This window comes from Bubalus bubalis, chromosome 1, assembly GCF_019923935.1.
Source record: "Bubalus bubalis isolate 160015118507 breed Murrah chromosome 1, NDDB_SH_1, whole genome shotgun sequence".
In the NCBI taxonomy this organism is placed as follows: domain Eukaryota; kingdom Metazoa; phylum Chordata; class Mammalia; order Artiodactyla; family Bovidae; genus Bubalus; species Bubalus bubalis.
Window position 1 is genome coordinate 127,160,589 of NC_059157.1, and position 27,044 is coordinate 127,187,632.

The window sequence follows — 27,044 nt, forward strand, 5'->3', positions numbered from 1 at the left end:
CAGTCATGTCTGACTCTTTGTGACCCCATGGACTATAGACCCGCCAGGCTCTTCTGTCCATGGAATTCTCCAGGCAAGAATACTGAAGTGGGTTGCCATTCCCTTTTGCAGGGGATCTTCCCAACCCAAGGATTGAATCTTGGTCTCCTGCATTGCAGGCAAATATTTTACCATCTGAGACACCAGGGAAGCCCCAACACAGTTTAACTTAAATCCTATTCGAGTCATGCATGTGTGCTAAGTTGCTTCAGTTGTATCTGACTCTTTGCGAACCCATGGACTGTGTCGGGAAGATCCCCTGGAGAAGGGAATGGCTACCGACTCCAGTATTCTTGCCTGGAGAATTCCAGGGATAGAGGAGCCTGGTGGGCTGTATATAGCTCATGGAATAACAAAGAGTTGGACACAGCTAAGTGACTAATGCTACTTAAGGAGTTAATAATTACACCGAGGGAATTACCTCCTGCCCACTCTCACCCCCATGACATTCATGCCACATTCTGGTTTACAGGGAGTAAGAATGGGGACATGAGAATGTAAGGAAGATGTGTTTGACACTGACAGAGGAAAGGAAGTTAAGAAAGAATAAGAGTGTGAGCAAAGGCAGAGAAAAAGCGACCAGGGCATGTGTGGGAGAGCTGGTCAGCCAGAAATAATGAAAGAGCCAGCTGATGTTGGACAGCGGTGTGCAATAAAAGTAACTCCTTCACATACGGCTCTGAAAGCTCATGAAACAATACAGACAATTCTTCCCTTTAAAGAAATCAGAGAGATAACTTTAACAGGACAAAGTTAGGTTAAGTGAGACAAATTCCAGGGCGTGGAGAAATTTAAGGGCTGGGAAGCTACCTGGGAATATAAGGTTGGGGAAAGAAAGAAAGAAAAAGAAAAGCTGGAGCCCTTCATTATAGAAACAGCTGTTTGCTGAGTTGACCCCCAGCCCCATGCTCCCCATTTCCTTCCTTTTGTGTTCCTCTCTAGGCTCTGACATTACTGATCCCTTCATTTTGCATTCTTGCTGATCTTCTGCCATGACCTTCAGCTGTCTTTTGCCTTTGGTCCCTCTGACCTTGCTCTGCTTGATATCTTTCAGGATCTCTGACTTCATGCTATCTGACCTGGCCACTGTCTGAGCAGTTGCTTCCAATCTGTCTTTGCCATTGGGATTCATGGTTATCCTTTACAGCATAGGGCATACATTATGCTGTTGGCTCACATCAGTTGATAATGCAAATACCCAAATGTATATGTGAATTTCAGCCAAACACCTATTTGTGCAAAGTGTCCTTTGGACTCAACTGCAGAATTTTATATCAACTCCTGGTAAATTTCCATTTTGTCCACTTCTATTCTGAGTTTCTTCTCCTTGATGACATCACACTGAAATTAGCTCATATACAAAAAGTTAGAAAGACATGAGTTTGTTTTGAATTGTAACCTCTTCTCATTTCTTCTTTTTTTTTTTTTGGCCACACCTTGCACCTTGTGGGATCTCAATTCTCCAACCAGGACTGAACCTGGGCCACAGCACTGGAAGTGCCAAATCCCAACCACTAGACCACCAGAGAACTCCCATCTCTTCTGATTTCTAAGAGGTTAGTAGTGCACGTGAAGTGGACCTGCTCACACAGGCACTAGGAATGAGTCTAAAAAGAGAACTTTAGCATGGTCATCACATACAGTTTGATATTTAGGAGGTCAAGAATAAGAGGACCTTTAAGGAATATAGTCCAACCTACCTTTCTCACATATGAAATAAAATCCCAGAGAGACTGTTGGCTTGCTCAGTACAACTAGTTAGTGGCAGAGTTGGAATGAGTTCTCTTTCCTTATCCTATGGTCTTCCCCTAGTCTGGTTATTTATTCAGACAAATAGAAACAAATAGTCATGATAGCATGATCACTGATGACAAAAGATGATAATGCAATGCTATTCCAGATGCACTAAAGCTACATCCGAAAAAGCACAAACATCCATTTAGAGAGATGACCCTGCATGTGTCAACAAAGCAGTGAAGGGCACCCAGCTTTTGGTGATCCAGCTGCTCTGGGAGCAGGCAGAGGCGATGGAAACCTCAAGATGTGTATAAAGATGTGCAGTCACAGAGGCTTTCCTCTGTTCACCAAGAAATCATGTCCAATCGCAAGCAACAAAGGCAGAGAAATGGAGGAGCACAGAACAAAAGGAAAGAAATCATCACCATGACTATATTCAAATACGATCAGAGCTGACTCTACATGTAAGAGTGTAGGAGGATGAAAATATCTAAATTTTACCTGTGTTTGTATGTACACCCACACACTGCCACTGCACAGTGAAGGAGCTGGTAAGTGGAACCTAAGGGAGCAGAAGCAGCTCCACCATCTCTGCCTCTCTCTTTGTCCTCTCAGTTCCCCTCTCTGTCCAGACTGGGCTCGTGTACTCTCTTGGGAACTGACTGGATCTTTCAGTTCATGAGAAGTCGAAGCTAGAATTTATTAGAAGGGGATGACACGAAACGAGGCAAGAATTTTAAACACTGAGAGTCAAGTGGAAAAAGATAAGGAAGAGCAGAGGTGCAAGAGGGCAAGGTCAGCCTGTGCCCTTATCAGGACAAAGATCTATGGGCAAGGCTGTAGGGGGAGGTGGTGCTGCCTCTGCCCTTATACAAGGGCTCCTGAATCTGCAGGAGTACAAGGCAGCGCCTCCCTCTCTGCCCTTCAGGCACACTTCCTTGCCCTGTGAGCTTCTCAGCCTCAAAAGGAGGAAGTGGTTTGTGTAAAAATTAGTAGGCAAGGGTTGGCGACAGGGGCAGCTGTGCATTTGCCAGGGCACTGCCAGTTTCTGGAAATTACCTTGACTTCATGCCAAGATGAATTTGGCACCGAGAAAAAGAGGAAAGGAAGAGGTCAGGTGGCCAAATGGTCCTTGAGTTCTTGTGTTTTTATTATATGATACAATTGTCTCCATGTTGCTAAAGAGGATAATTTTATAATAGATCCGATTTTGAGCTTTATAGCATAAATATGAGCAAATCAAAGATTTTGGAAATTTTTGCCCCACAAATGAATAAAATTCAACTGAATTCAACGAACTGACAAAAATTGAATAAAATTTGAAAGTAGGCATGATTGCTAAGATTTTTTGATTGAGCTCTTCCCAAGCTGTCTTCTCTTCATTTGGCATTGTTTTGCCTTAAAATGAACACAATACTGCTATCCCAACTTTCTGGTTACTTTTCAAAAATGATTACTTCACATAGCAGTATTTAGAGCATAAGTGAAGTTTATGCTATTAAGCCATTTAAAAACTGGGATTAAGTTACTTGCTCATCAGATCAGATCAGTCGCTTAGTCGTGTCCGACTCTTTGTGACCCCATGAATCACAGCATGCCAGGCCTCCCTATCCATTACCAACTCCTGGAGTTCACTCAGACTCACATCCATCGAGTCAGTGATGCCATCCAGCTATCTCATCCTCTGTCGTCCCCTTCTCTTCTTGCCCCCAATCCCTCCCAGCATCAGAGTCTTTTCCCATGAGTCAACCCTTCACATGAGGTGGCCAAAGTACTGGAGTTTCAGCTTTAGCATCATTCCTTCCAAAGAAATCCCAGGGCTGATCTCCTTCAGAATGGACTGGTTGGATCTCCTTGCAGTCCAAGGGACTCTCAAGAGTCTTCTCCCACACCACAGTTCAAAAGCATCAATTCTTTGGCGCTCAGCCTTCTTCAGTCCAACTCTCACAACCATACATGACCACAGGAAAAACCATAGCCTTGACTAGACGAACCTTTGTTGGCAAAGTAATGTCTCTGCTTTTGAATATGCTATCTAGGTTGGTCATAACTTTCCTTCCAAGGAGTAAGCATCTTTTAATTTCATGGCTGCAGTCACCATCTGTAGTGATTTTGGAGCCCAGAAAAATAAAGTCTGACACTGTTTCCACTGTTTCTCCATCTATTTCCCATGAAGTGATGGGACTGGATGCCATGATCTTCGTTTTCTGAATGTTGAGCTTTAAGCCAACTTTTTCACTCTCCGCTTTCACTTTCATCAAGAGGCTTTTTAGTTCCTCTTCACTTTCTGCCATAAGGGTGGTGTCATCTGCATATCTGAGGTTATTGATATTTCTCCTGGCAATCTTGATTCCAGCTTGTGTTCTTCCAGTCCAGCGTTTCTCATGATGTACTGCATATAAGTTAAATAAACAGGGTGACAATATACAGCCTTGACGTACTCCTTTTCCTATTTGGAACCAGTCTGTTGTTCCATGTCCAGTTCTAACTGTTGCTTCCTGACCTGCATATAAATTTCTCAAGAGGCAGATCAGGTGATCTGGTATTCCCATGATGTAGAGCTCTATACAGTCAGCAAAAACAAGACCAGGAGCTGACTGTGGCTCATACCATGAACTCCTTATTGCCAAATTCAGACTTAAATTGAAGAAAGTAGGGAAAACCACTAGACCATTCAGCTATGACCTAAATCAAATCCCTTATGATTATACAGTGGAAGTGATAAATAGATTTAAGGGCCTAGATCTGATAGATAGAGTGCCTGATGAACCATGGAATGAGGTTCATGACATTGTACAGGAGACAGGGATCAAGACCATCCCCATGGAAAAGAAATGCAAAAAAGCAAAATGGCTGTCTGGGGAGGCCTTACAAATAGCTGTGAAAAGAAGAGAAGTGAAAAGCAAAAGAGAAAAGGAAAGATATAAACATCTGAATGCAGAGTTCCAAAGAATAGCAAGAAGAGATAAGCAAGAAGATCGCTGCATTTTTCAGCGATCAATGCAAAGAAATAGAGGAAAACAACAGAATGGGAAAGACTAGGGATCTCTTCAAGAAAATCAGAGATACCAAAGGAACATTTCATGCAAAGATGGGCTCGATAAAGGACAGAAATGGTATGGACCTAACAGAAGCAGAAGATATTAAGAAGAGATGGCAAGAATACACAGAAGAACTGTACAAAAAAGATCTTCACGACCCAGATACTCACGATGGTGTGATCATTGACCTAGAGCCAGACATCCTGGAATGTGAAGTCAAGTGGGCCTTAGAATGCATCACTACGCACAAAGCTAGTGGAGGTGATGGAATTCCAGTGGAGCTATTCCAAATCCTGAAAGATGATGCTGTGGAAGTGCTGCACTCAATATGCCAGCAAATTTGGAAAACTCAGCAGTGGCCACAGGACTGGAAAAGATCAGTTTTCATTCCAATCCTAAAGAAAGGCAATGCCAAAGAATGCTCAAACTACCACACAATTGCACTCATCTCACACGCTAGTAAAGTAATACTCAAAATTCTCCAAGCCAGGCTTCAGCAATATGTGAACCGTGAACTTCCTGATGTTCAAGCTGGTTTTAGAAAAGGCAGAGGAACCAGAGATCAAATTGCCAACATCCGCTGGATCATGGAAAAAGCAAGAGAGTTCCAGAAAAGCATCTACTTGCTCACAGCAATAACTAAAAAAAAAATCTTCCTGGGACAGATGTTTATCATGGTGATCTTGATTTGAACTTAAAAAAAATTAACTGCTTTTTCTAACGGAACTGCAAAATTTTAAGTATAAGATTATCTAAAAATCAGATCAGAAGAGTGACCTACAATTGTGTCTTCACCCCTAACTTGCTGCCTTAACTGTGAGCCGTCTACTGAAATTCCTATCTGAAAGGACAATAATAGCCTCACATTGACCAAATGCACTGACCTACCTTGTCCCATCTTCTTTATAACATTTCATCCAATAATCATGCATTAAAAAATATTGATTCAGTGTGTACCATACACCTTATATTTTTGGTTAAGATTATGAATGTTTAATAATATTAAACAATGCTGGAGCCAGCAAAAAATAAAAATTACAAAAAGGCAGCCTCCATGTTGACAGATTACTTAATGAATATGGCCTTCCCCTGACAGCTCAGTTGGTAAAGAATCTGCCTGGAATGTAGGAGACCCTGGTTCAATTTCTGGGTTGAAAGATTCGCTGGTGAAGGGATAGGCTACTCACTCCAGTATTCTTGGGCTTCCCTTGTGGCTCAGCTGGTAAAGAATCCACCTGCAATGTGGGGGACCTGGGTTCGATTCCCTGGGTTAGGAAGATCCCCTGGAGAAGGGAAAGGCTACCCACTCCAGTATTCTGGCCTGGAGAATTCCATGGACTGCATAGTCCATGGGGTTGAAAAGAGTCAGACACAACTGAGCGACTTTCACTTTCATCTATAAACACAATCATGATTAAAGTTAAAATAAGCTTATAATGTAAGTTTTTAAATGAATAAACATGCTTCATTATAGAGCTTCCCAGATGGTTCAGTGATAAAGAATCCACCTGCCAATGCAGGTGGCAGAGGTTCGATCCCTGATCCAGGAAGACCCCACATGCCACAGAGCAACTAAGCCCGGGCCCCACAACTCTTGAGCCTGTGCTCTAGAGCCTGGGAGCCACAACTACTGAAGCCCTCCAACTCATGCTCTGCAACAAGGGAAGCTACCACAGTGAAAAGTCTGCGCACCACAGCTAGACAGTAGCCCTGGCTCGTCACAACCAGAGAAAAGCCCAAGCAGCAGTGAAGACTCAGTAGAGGCAAAAATGAATAAATAAATAAGTGAATTATAAATTTTTTTTAAAACATGCTTTATTACATAGTTACAAACTATAATCTTAATTTAAAAACCAGCAACTTGTGAGGCTTCAAATACACCTAAAATCAAACGCTAAACAAATTTCTTGACCAAAGGAAAGATTTCTCTACAACCTCCATAAATCTATGATAAACAATATATACTAAGTGTTACTATTCCAGAATAGAATCAACATTTTCTGACTTAAATCTGACTTGCCATATGAAGAAGGAAATTAATAACAAAATAAATCCACTTAAAATATCTTAAAAATAAGATATAGATACATATGCCCTTAAATATTTAATACTAATGAATATAAAAATAATTATATAAGCATTTCAAGAAAGTAGGAAAGCAGGTTTAAAAGATTAACAGTGGTTTTCACTGCTGTTTTTAAATTTTTTCTATGTTTTCCTAAATTTCTAGTCTTAGCAAGAATCAATTGTTTATTCAGAAATTTTCAATCCAAATCTTTGCTTTTTAAAAATGTTTTCTGCTTATTTATTGGCTGAGCCACGCATACAACTTCTGGGTTCCTAGTTCCCTGACGAGGGCTCGAATCCATGCCCTTTGCAGTGGAAGGGTGGAGTTTTAATCACTGGACAGCCAGAGAAGTCCCTCTATATTCTACTTGTCCTTGAATATCTTGCTCACAATTTCTAATGATAATTCCTTATGGAAGGTTGTCTTTGTGACCCTAAATGCAAGTTTTTTTTTCCCTAAATGCAAGAGTTTTAGTGCATTAGTGTGTAAGCCATCTGACCTTAGAACTTGGAAATCATCACGATTGAATTAGATATGCCTTTGTCTCTTTATCTGTCTTAAGTTTCAGTTCTCTTATCTAGATTATTCTGCTTTTTCCAGCTTGATATGATTCTTACTAGTAGAAAAGGTAAAAACAAAATAGGAGTCATCAACTTTTGTTTCCTTATTGCATTAATATTCTTATAGTATTAATATTCTCCCAATCAACCAATTCAGAACTTTTAATGTACTTTATCATATAGAGAACAATATTGTGAAGGGTTAAGAGGGAAAGCACTGGAGGAAGACAGACCTAGATTCAAATATTAATCATTAACTTGACCTCACTCTCTCTTTAAGCCCCAAATTTCGTTTTAAGTGGCGATAACAACAGAATTCATCTCATAGAATATATTAGATGTTATATGAGATAATGCATATATAATACATTTAACAATCACACAGTGAATCCTCAAGACTTCTTAGTGATTCAAACCTTTAACTAGAAAAACTAGAAAGAAAAGATATATGTCAATATGCTCAATACATATGTGAGATCAAGGCATGTGAAAAGAAGGACAAAAGAAAGACAAGAAAGCTTTCTTAAGTGAAAAAATGACAAAAGGGGGATAAGGAAGGTATAGCTCAATTTACATAGAAATTGAGGCACATTCATTTGAAATTATAAATAAAAGCACAAAGAACCCAAAACAAACACGGGTTAAAAGGGCAAAGTAAGCTGGAAAACAGAAGAGGAAAATCCCAAACATGCAATTTTTTTTCATATTTAGTTTCCTTTGTCTTTGATTTAACTGCAGCAGCTATTTTTTACACTCCAGGTTTTAATTAGGTTGAAGGAAAATGAGAAGGTTCTACGTAGCTATAATAATTGGGAGAATATTAATACTATGTAGTTCTAATATTTGGGAAAAAAAGTATATAACTCCAGTTATTTTAACATTACTATATTAAATTCAGAGATAATTTTATTGATTCAAGAAAATATCTCTAGAAAAAGATTGCTTATGTTTTAAACAGCAATTACAACATAGGAGAACCACGACAGAACTGTGTTCCCAAGGGAGATTATAGAATTTTCTTCCCTAGCGATCGACATGTTCCTATGTCATATTGTGTACATATGAAGACATGCTCTCTTTTAGGGAATGCCTAGTTCTACTCTTGTTTCACCCATCTTCCTGGAAATGTTACTGTCTTCAGGCAGCTTGCCTTTACTTTCTTCATGAAGGCCCCATCCCTAGGGCAAAATCTAAAAAAGTTTTTTATGGCTCTAGGCCTACAGAACTTTGTACAATAGTAGCTTCCCACAAATGTAGAAAAATCATAAAAAATAATCCTTAAGTGATAAACAATATTGTAGTAAAATGTATGCTCGAGATTCAATCTGCCTGGTTTGAATACTGACTCTGTCCATGGGGAGGTTCCTTGTGTGTCTCAGTTTCTGCAGTCAAAAACTTGAGTACCGACCTCACAGGGTGGTAATGAGGGCTAAATGAAATAATACTTGCTTTATGTTAAATTAATAAACATTATTCTAAAGTAAGAGAATATATTCATAATTAATAATAATATTGTTGTTTTCAGTCACTAAGTTGTGTCTGACTCTTTGCACCTCCAGGAACTGCAGCACAGTAGGCTTCCCCATCCTTCACTATCTCTGGGAGCTTGCTCAAACTCATATCCATTGTGTCAGTGATGCCATCCAGCCATCTCATCCTCTGTCATCCTCTTCTCCTTTTGCCTTCAATCTTCCCCAGCGTCAGGGTCTTTTCAAATGAGTCTTTGCATCAGGTGGCCAAGGTATTGAAGCTTCAGCTTTAGCATCAGTTCTTCCAGTGAATATTCAGGGTTTATTTTCTTTAGGATTGACTGGTTTGATCTCCTTGCTATCTAAGGGACTCTCAAGAGTCTTCTCTAGCACCACAGTTCAAAAGCATCAATTCTTTGGCATTCAGCCTTCTTTATGGTCCAACTCTCACATCAGTATATGACTACTGGAAAAACCATAGCTTTGACTATATGGACCACATGGTTAAAGATCAAATGAGCACATATCTTTTACAACAGTTTTGTCCTTGGTCATTCCAGGGATAATCATAGAAAATGAGAAACTTAAAGTTATCCCAAAGGATGGCTATTTTTTTATAAAAAGAATCATTCATTTCCAAAGATATAAATAGAGCAGCTTAGCCCAGAAATTAGCAATGGCCCAGCCTGTATGATTTGACATCACTATTTATAGACTCCGGGTTCGAAGACCACTTTGACCCACTCTCAAAATTCTCCATGCTTTGTCTAGTTTGCAAAAAGAAAATCTTTTGGATGTAATTTTAACAGTTATAGATATTGAAAGATTAATAATCACCTAACTAGGAGAAAGTACAAGTAGCACAAGTTATTAATTTGATGCTGAGAATAAAAACATATTTAATAGGGATTTCTCTGGTGGTCCCTATGCTTATACTATATAACATGAAAATGAAATTATTCATTGCCAGCTTAGTATAATAGGGTTACTGAAGAGCTTCCGTAAGACTTCCAGTGATGTACATGGAATTTCCAGTAAGGCTGTAGATCCTACAAATGGTTTCTGGGCAAGTCTTGATTGTAACTGGCAGGCAAGAAGTTGTCAAAGGTCCTTTTGCCATCTTTGCATTGCTTTTTTAAGTCTTGCTTAGGGATGGTAGAATTATAGATTGTTAGAATTGGAGGGAGCAGTCAGTGGGTGATGACTTCTATTTTTAAAGAGAAATAATTCTTCCTAATTAGTTTGTAAATTTGGTGGGGTAGAATCCAAGTATTATTTATCTCTGTACCTTGTCCCTCTTCATTTGCTCCCTATCTATAGTCTTACACCTAGTATAGGACCTGATATAAGATGATGCGGTTTACTTTTTGGAGGAGAGAACTTCACATGCACACATACACACACACAAACACACATACACACACTGAGTAACTTGGTAAACAATGCATTAATAACAACAGCTAATATTTACTGAGTGTGGTGACCCAAGGACCAAAGAGCAGATAAAACCAAGGAGGGTCTTGGAATGCAGGAACAGAAAAACCAGACCCTGATCATCCTTCCCTCTCCCATGTTGTAACTATTAGCGGATTTCAGGTCCTCCTGAGCAGTGTAACCTGTCTCTCCTCCTATCCCACACAGGGAGAAGGTATTTGCCTTACTCTTCCCCCACCCAGCATACATGCTCACGCAATCAGCAAATGACCTGCAAGACCCCTATCCCACTCCTTGTACCCTGGGTATAAAAGTGGACTAAGAACCCTGTTCAACCTCAGTTCTCCCTTGAGCTGGCCCACTGTTCTAACAGCACCTTCCACTCTAATAAACTTTATTTCCCTCTCAGTCTGTCTCATGTCCGGAAATTCTTTTCCAACTTGCGCCCGGACCACGACACTGAGATTACTGTCAAACACTGCTCAAAACACTTTTCCTATATTAACTTCTCTAATCCTCACATCAACCCTTGTGAAACTATTATCACTCCTATAGCTGACAAAGCAATTGGGGCACAGAGGGCCTAAAAAACTCACCAACAGCTGCTAAGTGGTAAAGACAGTAGTTGAACCCAGTTTTATTCCAATTCCAGAGCCTGAGCCTAAGTCTGAGCTGAGTCCAAATCCATGCTTGTTTAGTCTCAACACTCTACTGTCAATATTATAATGGGCTTATATTTAATTAAGAAAGGCCTAAAAAAATATGGATTAGACTCACATCTTACCTTGAGGTTAAGTTCTACATTTATGATAAAAGGTAAAAATTTCTAGCAACAAGTAAAGACAAGTGGAAAATTCTAAAATATGTCCACTCTCTATAGAATTTCCTCCATTCTGTTTTAATATTAAACTTCTATACTTGCATCATCCAAACAGTAGCTTCTAGGCATATGAGGCCATTTAATGTACAATTAATTAAAATTAAATGAAATAAAAAATTCTGCTTCTCAGGTACATTAATCCATTTCAAGTGGTTGGTAACCACATGTGACGAATTACAACCATACTGGATAGTACAAAATAGAACATATCCATCACCACAGAATGTTCAGTTGGACAGCAGTTCTCCGTATGATTCACTCATATTAACAGATTTGTTTGTTGTGAGAATTAATAAAGATTAAGTTTTCCTTTTGTACATAGGAATTTGCTAAATGCAGAGAATTCCATTATCTCCTTTAAAATAACATGTGTGCTACCAAATTTTAGTAATGCCTGTGAATGAAATGATTTAACTACAGCTCATTCTAATCATGGTTCATCAGGATCAAATTAAAGAGATTATTTAAAAACAATTTTTCAAAGGACCATAGTCATTTGTCTAAAATCTTCAGAAGAGCCAAATGATTCATTTTCAAATACTTAAAATAGTTTCAACAGTCATTTGTGAAGAATTTTAAAATTGAAATTGCGATTACTGCTATTATTCTCATAATCACCATTCCTTAAAGTTCCTAATCACAGGACTACTGTAGGTGAAGGCGGAAAACTACAGGGAGGGCTAACCGAGGGCAGGCTGAACAGGACCAGAAGTTTCTACTGAATCACCATCAACTCTCACCACTTCTCAGAGAAGACTGTACAGATAACCAGGATAAAGATTCCAGAGAGCACAAGAACTCCAGACTCTGGAGCCAATGTTCAATTTTAATAGCAAAGTAATTAAACCTGTACTAGTGAAAGATCCTACTGCTTTAGACATTTGAAAGTGAAAATCACTCAGTTGTGCCCAACTCTTTGTGTCCCCCATGGACTATACAGTCCATGGAGTTCTCCAGGCCAGAATACTGGAGTGGGTAGCCTTTCCCTTCCATAGGGGATCTTCCCAACCCAGGGATCAAACCCAGGTCTCCCGCATTGCAGGTGGATTCTTTACCAGCTGAGCCACAAGGGAAGCCCAAGAATACTGAAGTGGGTAGCCTGTTCCTTCTCCAGGGGATCTTCCCGACTCAGGAATTGAACCAGGGTCTCCTGCATTGCAGGCAGATGGATTCTTTACCAACTGAGACATGAAATTTAATTTCTCCTTATTATTGTTTTTGCTCACAGAAACAGTCCTGAGCTTTATTTTTTTTTAAGTCTAACAGGAATTTATTAGAATTCTTTGAAGAATTTTAGGTGAAATTTTAAAGTACTGAAATTTTGAGAGCTCTTACAACAATGCAAAGAAGATATCCATAAGATTTGAAATGGAATGAAATTCAGATTTCACATTGACAAAGAAGAACATTATTTTCATATGAGGTTTTATATAAAGTACCTAATGAGAAAGATAATTTTAAGGTTTTATGGTAGTCGAAGATACTGATAAAACATATAGACAGACATATTGAATTATACACAAATCATGAAACCACTTAAAAAGTTTCCTGTGTGATCAATATGTTACAGAGTCAGAGGAAACATGAAAATGACATTGCATCAATTTACATTTTAATTAAACTCAGAGTGATACAAAAGCAATTTGTATGAAAAGTTAAATCTTAGAAAAAGTTGTACCACAGAATCATCAGCTTTTAGATATAATAAATTTTTCAGAAGTATATCTCAGTGTTGTTGCAGCCCACCATATTCTTAATAGTCCTAGCAAGAACTGAATTTTTCTAATGATTTTCAAAATTAAAATTATTTGTGATATTGCATTTACCAGGAGTGATTGACACTGATTTCAGTTATAACAATTGAAAATAAAATTTCTAAAAGCAAATTTCTGATGACCAAGTAAATGAACTGGTAAAAAAGTCTCGAGTTTTAATTCTTTAAAGTAATGATTCAATTAAGATGATACTCTAGAAAATATGTAATAGGACATTTTGAGCTTTACCAGGAATATAAATTTGAAATTGGCAGAGATTAATCATTTTTCACCTGTCTCACATCACTGTTTCAGAATGTGAATTTAATGTGCTAGAGAATAATCCAAATTCATCATTTAATTATTCATTGGTGTAGTTTCCATTTCTACCCCCAATATATAGCTAAAATTTACAAACTACTAAAGGATCCTATGGTTTTTCCAGTGGTCATGTATGGATGCGAGAGTTGGACTGTGAAGAAAGCTGAGCACTGAAGAATTGATGCTTTGGAACTGTGGTGTTGGAGAAGACTCTTGAAAGTCCCCCTTGGACTGCAAGGAGAACCAACCAGTCCATTCTAAAGGAGATCAGCCCTGGGTGTTCTTTGGAAGGAATGATGCTAAAGCTGAAACTCCAATACTTTGGCCACCTCATGCGAAGAGTTGACTCATTGGAAAAGACTCTGATGCTGGGAGGGATTGCGGGCAGGAGCAGAAGGGGACGACAGAGGATGAGATGGCTGGATGGCATCACCGACTTGATGGACATGAGCTTTAGTAAACTCCGGGAGATGGTGATGGACAGGGAGGCCTGGCGTGCTGCAATTCATGGGGTCGCAAAGAGTCAGACACGACTGAGCGACTGAACTGAACTGAATTGAAAGGATCCTTGGTAAGTCCCATCTGTCCAAGATGAGGATGACAAGGAAGGATATCAATAAATATTAAATATTTACTCTAAGTGTTAAAATAATAAATGTACAAGACAGTTCTAATGGAAAGAAAAATAAATGCAGAATGATAAACTACTTGTGATAGTAAACAGTACGTAGTACCTCAATACAAAGATTAATATTATAGGATGGAATTTAAAGACATATTTAGTTGCTTCCCTTCAGAAATGATAATTCAATAACTCATTACAAGTGTACATTTCCAATCATGTGTTCCTAAAAGTTGTATATGAGTTAATTTATATGAAATCCATTTATAGAAAAGACATAACCATAAAGAAAACAGAAAAAATGGCTAACAGGGAAGGGATGGGGAAGAGGGGACATAGTTGGGCTTTTCTTTTCCTTAATTCCAGTACTGAGATCTGCAAAAAGCATTCCTAAAGGCAAAGATCCAAGCTGTCCTGAATAATGGCAGAATCACCAGAACACATCAATAACCTTCCAACAGGCTCCTTGGCGACTATCAGTGTTCTAAGGACACTGATACTTTTCCTGACACTTTTGCTAGAAGGCCTCGGACAAAGACAAAGTCCAGCTAGTTGTGTAAGATGTGGCAAGCTTTGTTAAAATGCAATCACACCGCTTTAGAGTTACAACTTTCCATTTATGCATATATTAGGATTAATTTTATATTCGAATCCTTTAACAACCTTTAAGATAGAGATACCTCTGGGTGTTCCCAAATGAAAGTTAATAAGCATCAGTCCATAGAATTAAATAAGTTAAGAGTTTAACACAAAGTTACATGTCTTTAGAATCTAAAAGCCATTCCTAGAGTTTTCCAAAGCCCCAGAATCAGTGCTGATTGAAGGCAGAGGTAAAGATCTAGGGTCAGGTGGCAGAAAACGGTTGAGGAAGGAGATGTTAGTTATATCCTAAGGGTTCACAAACACATAATAAACTCATGTATCCTTTTCCTCACTTACTGAGGCAAATCAAAGGGCCCTTCCCATTAAATCTTTAGGGTTTCTATTGTCCTTTTTTTATTTTCTTTCCTTTCTAGGCATGTAATCAATATTAATTTTTAAACATTATTTTATTGGATAAAACTTTTGTGGGAATACACCCCACATCTCCTCAGGGAAGATCCCACTCCACTCTATAGTTTGACTTTCATTTGAAGAATTTTTCCACAGAGCCCAAAAAAAACAAGCAGTTTCTTTAGCAAGAATGGATTTTGCAATGGGGCATCAATTCAACCTCACTAGACTGAAATAAATTGAGCACCAAAATTTAAAATATGAAAATAAATACCTATGAGGAACCAGTCCTTTTGCCTAGTGAACAAAACAGCCTTCTTCTCATAACCACTGAAGTGACAGCAGGGTGAGGATGGTCCACCAATTGTATCAGTACCTTGGAAATTCACCCAGTTACAACGCCTCGGACAATCCAGGTTTTTGCATTAATGATACATTCTGTTAGCCTACACGTTTCACCCCACAGTACAAAACTAAAGGCATGACTGGCTGTGGTCACAGGGAAACTCAAAGAAGAGTCTGATTATTTTTTAACCCCAGTAGATTCAGGCTCTGATTCTGATTTATTCTCTCTTTCTCACTCTCCTTACTTAGAACCTAGGCAGAATCAAGAGAAAAGACTAAAATCTCAAAATTGCTAGGATTTGGTCTGAGAGTCAAAGGGTAAAATAAAAATGTATTTGGGGAGAGGAAGGATAAATTAGGAGTACAGGATTAACAGATACATACCAATATATATAAAACAGATAAATAACAAGGATTTACTATATAGCACAGGAACCTATACTCAGTACCTTATAATACTCTATAATGGAAAAGTTTCTGGAAAAAAAAACAACTGAATCACGTTGATGTACACGTGAAACTAACACAATGCTGTAAATCAACTGTACAGCAATACAAAATAAATTAAAAAAGAATATATCCTGAAAAATCACCCTACAGCAGCTCAAACAGATTGTCTTCATTCTTTTGTACATGTTTCAATTACAATAAATATGATCGCTGCTTTATTTGGGCTTCAAAAAATGTATTTAGCATACTCCTAAATAGGCCTGCCATTTTACTGGCTTTATTTAAAGTCTTTTCTCGACACGGCAGTATAATTTAATTAAGGGAAGGCGCTACAAAAAGAAAAGTTGAAAACTAAATTGCAGGCTAGGGATGGCTAAATTGAGAGTCAAGTGGTACCCTAGGCTTCCTGTTTTTCTGACTTCAAAATGTTTTAGGTAATTTTTCCTGACTACTGTGGGGCCCTCTAGTCTCTTTTAACTTTTCCACCATTGGACTCTCACTACTTTTCCACCTAGGGTAGCTACATCATACAGTTGTAAGGGGCTAAATTCCCAATGACAGCCCTGTTTTTATTATTTCTTTCTTCTCACAAATGACTCTCAAAGTAGAAACTATTTTTAACAAGGTCAATGGATTATTTCACTTTAGGGAATTACAACCAAGTGCTTTAAACATACGAGATAATATTGTAAAGGAACTAGAGTTATCCTTCCAATTAACTCACTGCTATGGTCTAAATATGTCCCCCCTAAAATTCAGTGGAGCCTCTGGGAGGTGCTCAGGTCATGAAGTTGGAGTCCTCATGAATGAGATCAGTGCCCTTAAAACAGAGGCTCCAGAGAGCTTCTTTGCCCCTTCCACCATGTGAGAATAAAATGAGAAGTCTGCCACCCAGAAGAGGGCCCTCATCCAACCATGGTGGCACCTGACCTCAGATTCCCAGACTCCTGAATTGTGAGAAATAAATTTCTGTTGTTAAAAGGCACCCAGTCTGTAGCATTTTGTTACAGCAGCTGGTAAAGATTAAGACACTCACTCAGGAAACATACACTAAGCATGTGCCAGACACTGTGTTACCATGCCATGGATGATGGAATAGAGACAATTTAGAAAGTCCTGCCTTCAAGGAATATACAACCTAATGTGTCATATAGGCAAGTGAACAAGTAACTAGAAAGTGAGGCAGAATTCAGAAAGGGTTTAAGAGCAGTATGAGCCATGACACAACAGTGGGTGCGATAGCTAACTCTGATGGAGAATATCAGAGGAAAGCGTCACAGAGGAAGAGACACTCATCCAACAAAGTGCAGTCTTGAAAGAACAGCAAGAGTCATACCAGTGGGAAAAGGGTGGGGGATGAGGGAGGCAGAAGTGCTACTTAGAAGAAGGCATACAGCCCTATCAAAGAGAATTTCATAAAGAAAATAATGGAAGGTAAGAATATAAATGACATTTTCCAGTTTGGAGTAATTGGAGCAAAAGGTACATGGAGGGCAGTAATCAGCACAGCTATAACAATGTTCTTGATTCTTCACGACCCCACGGACTGTAACATGCCAGGCTCCTCTGTCCTCCACTGTCTCCTGGAGTTGGCTCCAATTCATGTCCACTGAGTTGGTGATACTATCTAACCATCTTATGCTCTGCCATCTCCTTCTCCTTTTGCCTTTAATTTTTTCCAGCATCAGGGTCTTTTCCAATGAGTCAGCTCTTCACATCAGGTGGCCAAAGTATTGGAGCTTTAGCAACAGTCCTTCCAATGAAAACTCAGGGTTGATTTCCTTTAGAATTGACAGGTTTGATCTTCTTGTAGTCCAAGGGACTCTCAAGAGTCTTCTCCAGCAACATAGTTTGAAAGCATCAATTCTTCCGCACTCAGCCTTCTGTATGGTCCAACTCTCACATAAGTACATGACTACTGGAAAAACCATAGCTTTGATTATAAGGAACTTTGTCAGCAAAGTCATGTCTTTGCTTTTATTTTAATATAGCTATAACTATAGGGTAGTGTAAAACCATGAAAGGTTTTGAATGCTGGACTAACAAGTCTCTTTTCTCTCATCAGAATAATTTGGCTTCTTAAAAAATTACTAATTACTTGTCAATGATAAGAAAACTTCCTATGCAAAAACCACGAGAATTAAAATGAGAAAAATATATAGCTTTTGAAGTCATGCTATCACATTAAATAGTGGAGGTGATGGAATTCCAATTGAGCTATTTCAAATCCTGAAAGATGATGCTGTGAAACTGCTGCAGTCAATATGCCAGCAAATTTGGAAAACTCAGCAGTGGCCACAGGACTGGAAAAGGTCAGTTTTCATTCCAATCCCAAAGGAAGGCAATGCCAAAGAATGCTCAAACTACCGCACAATTGCACTCTTCTCACACGCTAGTAAAGTAATGCTCAAAATTCTCCAAGCCAGGCTTCAGCAATACGTGAACCGTGAACTTCCAGATGTTCAAGCTGGTTTTAGAAAAGGCATAGCAACCAGAGATCAAATTGCCAACTTCCACTGGATCATCAAAAAAGCAAGAGCGTTCCAGAAAAACATCTATTTCTGTTTTATTGACTATGCCAAAGCCTTTGACTGTGTGGATCACAATAAACTGTGGAAAATTCTTCAGGAGATGGGAATACCAGACCACCTGACCTGCCTCTTGAGAAACCTATATGCAGGTCAGGAAGCAACAGTTAGAACTGGACATGGAACAACAGACTGGTTCCAAATAGGAAAAGGAGTACGTCAAGGCTGTATATTGTCACCCTGCTTCTTTAACTTCTATGCAGAGTACATCATGAGAAACGCTGGGCTAGAAGAAGCACAAGCTGGAATCAAGACTGCCGGGAGAAATATCAATAACCTCAGATATGCAGATGACACCACCCTTATGGCAGAAAGTGAAGAGGAACTAAAAAGCCTCTTGATGAGAGTGAAAGAGGAGAGTGAAAAAGTTGGCTTAAAGCTCAACGTTCAGAAAACGAAGATCATGGCATCTGGTCCCATCACTTCATGGCAAATGGATGGGGAAACAGTGGAAACAGTGTCAGACTTTATTTTTGGGGGCTCCAAAATCACTGCAGATGGTGATTGCAGCCATGATATTAAAAGACGCTTACTCCTTGGAAGGAAAGTTGTGACCAACCTAGATAGCATATTCAAAAGCAGAGACATTACTTTGCCAACAAGGGTCCATCTAGTCAAGGCTATGGTTTTTCCAGTAGTCATGTATGGATGTGAGAGTTGGACTGTGAAGAAAGCTGAGAGCCGAAGAATTGATGCTTTTGAACTGTGGTGTTGGAGAAGACTCTTGAGAGTCCCTTGGACTGCAAGGACATCCAACCAGTCTATTCTAAAGGAGATCAGTCCTGGGTGTTCTTTGGGAGGACTGATGCTAAAGCTGAAACTCCAATACTTGGGCCACCTCATGCGAAGAGTTGACACATTTGAAAAGACTCTGATGCTGGGTGGGGTTGGGGGGCTGTAGGAGAAGGGGACGACAGAGGATGAGATGGCTGGATGGCATCACTGACTCAATGGACATGAGTTTGGGTGAACTCCGGGAGTTGGTGATGGACAGGGAGGCCTGGCGTGCTGCAATTCATGGGGTTGCAAAGTGTCGGACATGACTAAGAGACTGAACTGATACATCTCATTAGCAAAAGAACATTCTCTGGGGGCATAAAATTGAGGCAGAGTTTTCCTTAAGTCATTCACTGGCACAAACACATTTTTCAGAGCCACTTCTAGAAATTTGACAGTAGATAGAAAGAAATAAACATGCTGGCCTTTTAGCAAAAAGGGGCATACCACAGAAAATCAACATACTGAAATGTAGTGAGAACATCATCTAATGGCTTATGATAATTTCATACATTGCTATTTATAATAAAACCAGCTACAAAATTTTCAGAGCTAGTGCAAAATGAAAACGTAAGACCTCTGTTCAAGAACTAGTAAGAATTTCAAGATAGAGACAGTAGAGCATAAAACCAAAAGCAGGGACCCAGGCCAAGTGCCCCATGAAGCTGGCCTGACTGCCAATTCTAACTTTTAATGATAATCCAATATGATAATCCAATTAGTTTCCACAGCCTGATATGTGTATAACAGCTCTTATATTCAAGTGTGAACTTTCAGCACCAATTTACCCCCCAGAATTTATCCCATCCCCACCAATCTGCTTTCCTCTCCACCTTCCCTAGCAATGGTAACTACAAGAGAGCTCTTCTCATAGATGTGCTAACTTCTTCACCTGGTTTTATAATGCTGTTCTGCTCACTGAAAACTCAGGCTTTCTCTTCATAATCTTTTATGCTGAAAATTTACCTTCTTCATAAAGTCTTCTACCATAAAGGAGGTGAGGTAGTAACTTCTCAACCACATCTAGCAGTGCATTGATGTATTGTTTAGGCTACTATTTATGCAGAATATTAAGTGTAGCTGCCACTGCTGCTGCTAATACTGATGATGTGGTTGACTGCATGTGTATGGTGCTGGGCACTTTAAGTCCTGAAAATTAATCAGTGGATGATCTTGTTGCTATCTGATTTCCTTGTTGTTGTTTTTTTTTTAATTTTACTCCTATTCCTGAGCGTATTAACACCTCCCCCAAAGAAAAAACAAAGGGAGGAAGGGGCAAAAATCACCCAGGTCAGACAATTTTGCTACTTGTCAATAGGGCTGGAAAGAAAACATTGTTAATGACTTAAAAAAAAAGATTTAAAACAATCACTTAATTACAGGTCCCATATTATCTGTGCATTTTGCTTATTCTCCCTGACATTCAATGGATAAATTGACCATTAGGTTTATCTATAATCAATAAGTCAGTTATCTTAGGCAACAAAATCAGAGAAGACAGCATTTTTTTTTTTAAATTGCATTTGTACAATACACATAGACTTAGCTGTCAATAGGAAAAACTGAAACATCATTTACTGCAGCTGTGAATTCTACTCAACAGGCTGACGTGTATATTATGCTGAGCCTTGTGCTTTGTGCATGTTTTCACAGAGCTTCAGACAAGACCCTCCTGTGGCTCTGAACCTGAATTTGGTTCAGTACTGTCTGAGTGGGGTTAATTTGTTTAGACTTCACCAATTTTAGAACTGCAGCAGACCTAAAGTCAGATACTCTGAACTGATTTGAAATAAACTCTTTGGATTAGATTATTCCTATTTGCTTTAGCTAAATTAGAATTATTTCAGTCTACTAACAATTTCCAAAGCTCTGTATATGGAGCTGAAGTTTGGGACATGCTTTATCTTTTTCTCCCTTTTTGCCTTTTTATCTTTGATTTGAGGAGACCATATACCTTCATTTGGTACATATGAGAAGGAAGAAGGTCTTTCTTTTTACATGCAGAACATCTATTTAGTACCTCAGGACATTCTGCCTCCTGAGCCACAGCTTAACAGCATTAGCAAAAGCAGTTCAGCCAGAGGGGAATTGAACAGCAGCTGAGTCAGTCTAATAATTTACACTGGGGAAAGCCCTTGGAATTCAGAGGCACATTGCCCAGCTGGAGAGACAAATCTAATCTCTGCTAATGATGTTCCTCCCTCTCTTTCCTATCAGGGCTGGGCTTTTTACACATGCGCACGTAATTACATATGCACATTTGGAGTCTAGTGAAGCCAAACAACACAGCACCCGGGATTAAATTACACAGTAAGACTTCCAGGCATCATCTGGCCTCTACAACCTGTCTAATAAATGCTGTCCATGGTTCACACACTGTGGAGCTGTTCAAGAGTGTAAGAGTTCAAAAACATATACAGCTACATCTTAAGATTCAAAAGTGATCATATTATGGTGATGTTATAAAAAGTGATAATATATTACAATATCATTTGAGATAACATAGTAAGCTTGACTTCTTAAATAGACTTAAACAAATACACATTAGGAAACAGGCACATGGATTTTGTTCTAAAAAGGACTATTTGACAAAATAGGCTATTGTCAAAATATTTTGTCAATATTTTGTTAAAACAGGCTATTGACAGAAATGCAGGCAGTACAATAGCTAAACAGGTGAAGGAAAAACAGTATGCAATGTCAAAAAGAAAACCCCACCAAGGTGAAAAATAGTAGGCAAAAATAATTTGTATAGTAACAACTATAAGATGGTTCACAAATTTGGACCAGAGCTTTCTGTGGATCAAAGTAAAGAGAGAGACACAATTATTTATAAAAGAAAAACACACCAATTGTTTAGGATAAGCGGTTATTACACCACTAAGACCTGTGGAAGTTTTTCTTCCACAGATTTGTACAAAACAATAAAACAGTCTCAACTTCTTCAAAGTAAGTACAGCAGCATTTCTTAGACAATTTTTAGAGCACCTCTCCATTCAAGGTAAGACTGCTAAGAATTCCAGAAAAGCAATACTGACAGTAAGAGATTCTAAGCAAACAGCTGAAATTTTGATTTAATGGAGAAGGGGATGGACTATAACTCCTTCAGGAAATCTTCCCCTGATCACTACTGATCATAGACTTTTCAAAACACTGAACAGCTAAGAATTACGGGTTCTATTTTTTGGCAAAAACCTGGAATGAGAACATTCTGAGTTTTCACATGAGGTGTAAACCCATAAGCTTTAAGAATCAACCAAGAAGGAGAAAATTCAGGAATCTGATCAGAATTGTGCCTCAAAACCTCATCTCCACATGGAGGTGGGCCAAGAAAAATAAACCTGACCATGTGGTGATTTATTTTTTATTATAATGCACAATGTTCTTCCCATTCTGATGAAATTGTACTTTTTGCAATATTTTTAATAACTCTTTTTTATATAGAACCCTTTGCAAATAGCATCAATTATTTTAAATAAAGAGGGAAGCAATTTAATAGTTAATACCTCTCCTGCTTTACTGAAGTAAGTGGGGAGCGGTGGGGTTGTGAATCACCATCTGGGGCTATAAATTATAAGCCTGCTGCATGGTAATGGTCAGAGGGCTGATCTGTGAAGCTCCCCTAGGAGAAGCTATCTATCAGCATGGCCATCCAGACGAGGGGCTGAGGATGGGGCTGAGGGACAGGGCGGCTACCAGCCCAGACAAGGGCTACGGCAGAGGGGTATAGCACGGTCAGATTTTCAAAGGCAACCCTCAGACACCCCCACCCCCAAACCAAATTTCCGGAATAAGAAAATTATAGAGAAATTTCTCACACTTTAAACACTGGCAATTAGAGGGGGAATTTAGGATTCAAGAAGCTCAGGGGGAAAATGTCCTCAAGTGAGAGAGAACAAATGAGATGTTCAGAGCTGCTTCATCTATTTTTAATGAACTTACAAATATGCCTCCAAAAGAAAGAGGTGACACTATTTACCACAGAATGAAAACTGAGATACTAACCCAGCAAGAAGCAGCTACGGGACTGTGCAAGCATGTGCCTGTATGGACTCGCTCGGCCCCCCAAGCCTGGCGCCCTGGTGGCTGAGGAGTCTCTTCTGCTTCGTACTGCAAACTGAGGGCTTAGCTGCTTTGGATGATTTCCTCCCAATCATTTCAAAGATGATATAAGCAGGTGAAAAGAAGATGGAAGACAGGAATGATCCTAATAAGAAGGAAAACAGTGTAGAAAGTCAAGTTTATAAAAATAATCAGAAAATTACAAGTCGAAAGAAAAATGTACAGTTAGGATACTTTCTGAGGCTTTACATTAAGCCTTAAAGGGCTCATGAGCTCATTCTTACTGAATTCAAGTTACAAGTGCTAAAGCCACTGGGTTTTTTGGTAAGGTGCTTGAACACCTAAAGCTTAGACCTGTTACATCTTCTAAGATATTCAAGGACTTTTATAGATGTTCTCACATCAGTACTCACCACAGGGATCTGAGAAAGGCACTCATTAGATTTGCCACCGAAATCACAAAACTAACCCCCCAAACTCCCATATCTGTAAGGAAGGGGTCACTTAGATATTTTCTACTCAGCTCCTTCACTGAGTCAACAAATGCTTTAATCACTCCAGAAGCTGGGTCTGTGTTAAGCAGTAAGGACAACGCAAAGATGAACTGGGGGCTTCCCTGGTGGTTCAGTGGTCAAGAATCTGCCTGCCAGTGTAGAAGACAAGGGTTCTATCCCTGGTCTGGGAAGATCCCACCTGCAACTGAGATCGAGCGCCACAACTGCTAAGCCAACGTGCCTAGAGCCCCCTGCTCCACAACGGGAAGCCACCGCAATGAGAAGCCCATGCCTGGCAACTAGCGAGTAGGTCCCCCCGAACCCTTCAACTGGAGAAAAAGCCTAAGCAGCAGCAAAGACCCAGTACAGTCAAAAATAAAAATAAATAAATAAATAAAAGGAAGAAAAAAATTTTTTTTAATAAAATGATGAACTACAACACTAGATTCTTGCTCTGGAGGAACTTAACAGTTTAACAGAGGAGAAACATAGGAATAAATGATTAATATGTAATATGAGAAGTTCTCTGAAGGAGATGGATACAAATTTTTGAAATACAAAGAAGGGAAAACTGCTGTCCAGGAAGAATAAAGAAGAGGTGTGTGAGTCAGAGGAACAAGCATGCATACAGGTATGGAGGCATGAAAGAAATCAAGCTATTATTTGGGGAGAGGGGGAAATGTCAGCCACTTGGTGGGAAGTGATGAGAGATGTAGAAGATAGGGCTGGAAAAAACAGATTAGAGAATTTGTTTTCCCCCTATGGGCAAAGAAGTAGGAGAAGTGAAAGGGAAGTGACATGATTAGATTTGAAATATGATTCTGTTTAAGGGTGGAAGATGGAAGGATGGAGGATGGGATAAAGCTGCTGTAGAGAGGATGGACAGCATCTGAGAGATATTTAGAAGACAGAATTGATAGGATATAGTGACTGCTGGATGTGATGGGGAAAGGGTTTTCCAGTGGGGCAGACTAGACTCTGTCACTGATCAGGTAGAAAAGTGCCAGTCAGGGACCTGCAGTGAGGAGGGAACAAGCTAGGGTTTATATTTTACAGACTCTACTGGGCAAGGCAGTTGGAAAAGAAATAAGGAAGTGGCTAAACTGAAACTGGGACAAAGGGCTACAAATATTGTTGGAGAGACAAATATGATAGAAAAGTTTCATAGAATTATTACAGTCAGCTCAGGAGAGTTATAAAGTTCATGGACTCAACTTTATCCTTAGCCCTTTGACGAGTATTAGCTCTTTCTCCAGGGTTATTTTATCATTGTTGTTTGTCTCTTTCATGTGCCTCTTGAATCTACTGCCTAGCTCCTTACCTTCCCCCACAGCACACACCCATACACACATGAATAATCTCCTCCTGTCTATCCCTCAACCTAAGCATGTTCCTTTCTTCAAAACCCACGAGCCACTTTTGAGACCTCCTCAAAAGATCAGTGGTGGCTAAAGGATGTAACAGTGAACACAGATAACAAGCTACTTGTTTCATTTACGGCTAAATCCATTTCCTCATTAGCGATTTATACCTTTATTGTTTCATTCATTTATTTAAACTCTAAGTCATCTGAATAGGATACGACTTCTGAATTTTAATCATCATCAAAAATTAGGGCTGCCTAATGTGGGCAACACTGTTTCAAGGCTTTTTAGAGAAGCTACTATTTTCATGAATATCACAGTATATTTTGCACTGACCCGGAAAATGTAGGTGCCCAGAGAAAATTATTCTGATTCCGCATAATCTGGAAGAATCAGAAATGATGACCGCACAATATAAGGACGTTACTACTGCAATTCTACAAAACTTTCCTGAGTGCCAGGTGCATGCCGGGTGCTGTACTGTGCTTCTTAGGAGCCACATGTGGATATAAAGGTAGAAAGAGGGCATCCTCTTTATTTTTTGGCTTGCCTTACATATTTCATGGTAAGATGGTTTCTTCTCTTCAGAACTCAAGTCCGATAGGGGAGATAGCCATAAACACATATGATAGCAGGCATGATACACGCCTATAATAGAGGTATAAAGTACCACAAGATAATAAATTAATCTGCTTTTGAGGAACAAGAGTCTGGTCATCTATCTTTATAAGGATATGAGACCAAAAGTTTGAAACTGGAAAGATGTCTTCTCACTGATGTATCTGAAAAGCCTTCAAGAAATATTTTTGAATCCACACCTTGAAAGAGACTAAGAATAGCCCATGGGATCACCGGCCCAAGGCTGCTGCCAGGCCCTCTTTCTAAGGCTGCTGGTTATTTCTCGGAATAGATAGCATTGCTGGTCAAGGCTTTACATCACACCACTTCCAATGCTCCTTGTCTTCCAGTCTGTCCACCTTGTACTTCAAAACCCTCTCGGAATCTATCAGCTTCTCCCATCATAGCCTATCGGCGTTCAGTCCTCCTTTTCATCACCACCCCCTTCTCCCACATAAGGCATACATTTTCACAGAACAAAAGGTTGTAGATTCCCTTTAAGTGCAGTCCTTCCAGAAGGCAGGGAGAGGCCAGGCAATCTTTCAAAGTCCCCTGGCATATGGGCAGGCTCTACTCCCATCTCATCCACATCGCCACTGACAGGCCTGGGACCAAAGCCTGACAGGAATATAAAAAAGCCCCTGGCTCCAGTCCACTCCACAGCCCTCATGTCAGGCAGAAAAATGTGTTTTTGTGTCTTTTTGGTCACATGACTTCTTCGATATAAGAATCAGATTGATGACTTCGTTTTCCCTCCTCTAAAAAGGAAAGCAAAAAAAACAAACAAACTCCTATTTAAAGCAGGGAATTTCTCATGAAGCTTTAAGAAAAGATTTAGATTTTCTCCACCAAAATCAAAATAAGTTTATCTATAGTAGAATATAAACATTTGCTATGCTAAAATATGCTGTGTCTAAAGCATTTATACACTGCATAATAGCATTTAATGCTATTCAGCACTTATGACTTCAGTAATTTTGCAGTTTAATGATTCGGAAAGAAGTTACCAGGAGTCAGGAGTGCCAGCTGTGTCTTAAATTACTTGTCTGGCTGTGGGCAAGTCACCTAGCTTCTCTAGGCCTCAATTTCCTTATCTGCAAACTGAAGAAATTGGACTAGAATGGTCTCTGAGGTCCCTCTGAGCAACTGAAAAAGTATTCTGTGAATACAAGGACTCAGAACAATCCAACAATGGAAAAGCCTTATCTCAAAACTGATTCGCTCTTCCCATCACTGGAAATGCTGAATGTATCAGAGAAATTATAATATTCCTGCTTTGGTACAGGATTGAACCAAATGACCTCTCTTATGTCTTTCAATTAGAAGAGTCTGTCATTTTACAAATTAGTTCTAGAGACCATAAGACAAGCAGAGAATGAAATTAATTCAACAGGAAAGGAGGGGGAGGGGAACACCATTTTCTGGGTA

The 27,044-nt window shown here is 39.3% G+C and overlaps 1 protein-coding gene across 5 annotated transcripts in view; it reads right to left on the bottom strand.

Annotated features, from left to right (window-relative positions):
• Nucleotides 1-27,044, bottom strand: part of MAP3K13 (mitogen-activated protein kinase kinase kinase 13) — a 159,133-nt gene that overhangs the window by 48,943 nt on the left and 83,146 nt on the right. Inside the window, exon 3 of one of the 5 annotated variants that reach the window (XM_044943949.2) lies at nt 23,084-23,285. The exons of the other annotated variants lie outside the window; for them this stretch is intronic. The gene's annotated coding sequence lies outside the window, so the exon portion shown is untranslated. The remainder of the gene's footprint in view (nt 1-23,083; nt 23,286-27,044) is intronic. 5 annotated transcript variants of the gene reach the window in all.